Source organism: Pelodiscus sinensis, chromosome 14 (genome assembly GCF_049634645.1).
Source record: "Pelodiscus sinensis isolate JC-2024 chromosome 14, ASM4963464v1, whole genome shotgun sequence".
In the NCBI taxonomy this organism is placed as follows: domain Eukaryota; kingdom Metazoa; phylum Chordata; order Testudines; family Trionychidae; genus Pelodiscus; species Pelodiscus sinensis.
In genome coordinates, this window is record NC_134724.1 from 23,320,001 (window position 1) to 23,322,522 (window position 2,522).

A 2,522-nucleotide genomic window follows, 5' to 3' on the forward strand; every position below is an offset into this window, starting at 1 on the left:
AAATGCAATATTCTCTTTTCTCTACTATGTCCGGATCATTTTCCTGTAGTTTTGCAGCAAGTGAAACCTGAGTCCTGTTGTGCCAGCCTTAAAATCAAATCAATCATATGCACATTTCAACAGCAGGTTTTGTACAAATGCCCTAGGGCAAATGCACAAAGGCTGTAAAATACAATAAAATAAATATTTAAAAAGCTAAATAAGACAAATGGATTTTTCATTTTGACCTAAAAATAGACAGCATTTTGGAGTTGTAAAAACATAAAGGAATCACATTTCATTGCTGTGGAGTACAGTGAGTAAATGGATATGATACATTAGAATCTGTCTGTACAAGTAGAATAGATAAAAAGCTATTTAAGAAACTGTGCAAAGACCCTTGATTAAGTCTCCAAAAGACAGAACCAAGACATGCAAAGCCTTGTAAGTCGGCATCAAGACTTTAAAGTCTAACATATTATTTCTGTAGGCCAATTAGGCTCTTTTCAAATAGGGGTAATACAATGGAAAGACTCTCTTAGTCTGGCAAGCTATTTTCAGCACCTGATGAATTCTGTGCTTAAAAGCAACAGTCAAGAGAAGTTGCTGGAATACTCAGAAATAAAAAAAGGGGAGTGGTCAATTTAAAATAAAATATAGAATATTTGCAAATTCTGTTTTTTTTTTAAATATGGTGTTTACTTGCCTTTTAGAAGTTTCAAAAGCATACAGTTAGTAGGGAAATGCATTTTCTTCACATAATCACATTTTCAAGTGACCTTTGTGTGCATTCTGCAGCACTCACATTTGCTTGCATAAATTAGGTAGCAAGACATACAATCATCTGACGTTCATGTACTAGTATGAATGTGTGCATGAAGAAACATGGGCAAACAAAAACATTGCAAGCCACCTACTGGAAACAAATTGTAGATCTGGCCCTGATTTTGTTCCTGTGTTTAAAGAGGGGTGATATTAAAATGATTATTTTCTGTTTTCACCTTTTCTTTTTGCAGCAGTATTACTTATGTAAACCCAAGCAAATGGTTATTAATAACCAGTTAAAGTGATGTTGCAGAATCAGCACAGAGAGAGCACAACATAAACAACTGGTGAAAAATTTTGGTTTGGAATGTTTTTTAAAACGAAAAAATGATAGCACTTTTGTCAGAGTGGAAATGTCTTCAGGAAATGTCCAATATAAACTAACACTTGGTGAGGGGGGACTTAAACAACTGAACCCTGCACACTAAAATTATTTATTATTTATTTATTTATTACTATTTATTTATTTTATTTACTATTACTATTTTCAGAAGCTGATAACCAAAATGCTCTGTTTGTGGGTTTTCAGTTTTATAATAAAAATATTAACTTCTGAAGAAGAACATCAGTGAAAATATCTGCTTTTGTTGAAGGTTTTGTAAGGGGAACAAATGAAGCATACTGAAAACTAAAAAAAAAACCCACCCAACATACTTTTTCTAACTAGCTCTTCAAGTAATGCCTGTTGTGAGTCTCTGAAATGGAAGCCAAATGTTTGTGATTGTTTTAATTTCTTGAAGACAAACAGGTGGATATAAATTTGAATCACATCTGGATGATTTTTCAGTTCAAAGCACTTTTTTGGCCCAAATTACATATGCAGGCAAAAGAGAATGTTTCTTTTAAAGCTTGATGGTATTTTAAGTTAAAAATGATTTGAGTTGAAGCTGACATGATATCCCTTTTAGACAAAGGTCGGGAACCATTTTTGGGTCAGGGGCCTCTGATCTACAGAAAAAACAGTCAGGGGCCACACTCAAGTGAGAAGCAAAAATCTGAAAAAACAAAACAAACAAAACAAACCCTCACTGATCCATGGCCCCCAACTAAGAAGGAGAAAGACACTCCCCACCAGGGCCAGCCCACAACATTTTGGCACCTGCGGTGGGGAGATCAAATGACACCCCCATAGCCTCTTTTCTCCTGCCTGCTGTTATGTCTCTTGTGCCCTCCTTCCTTCAGCACAGCACTCCATCATCTCTGTGCATCTAGAGCAGAGAGAATACATATGCACCAGCAGCAAGACACAATTTTCTACACTCTGGGTCCTAGTGGTGGCCCCCCCCAGTCTGGCACCTGAGGTGTCCACCTCAGTTCGCTTCATGGTAAGGCCAGCCCTGCTTCCCACATTCTCCTTGTACACCAGAGCCTAGGGGGACCCAAGATAGTAGATTTTGTGTGCTCCAGCCCTGTGGTGGGGATGAGGGGGACTGGAGCACCAGTGAAGGCTTCCCAGTTCTGGGAGGGAGCCCTGAGCCTTGGGGACTGAATAAGGGCAAGCTGGGGGCCACATCCAACCCCCGGGACTGAGGTTCCCCATCCCTGTTTTTAGACTTGGCCTCCTTGGATACTGCTGATTACAATGTTATTTTAGTTTACTTCCTGTGTATTATAGTACTGTCTGTAATAAGGACAGGCTCATTTCCTGTTAGTGATCAATAGCAACATCATTTGTGGCCATTAAAATGTACCAAAAGTTTTAATACAGTAGTTCCTCG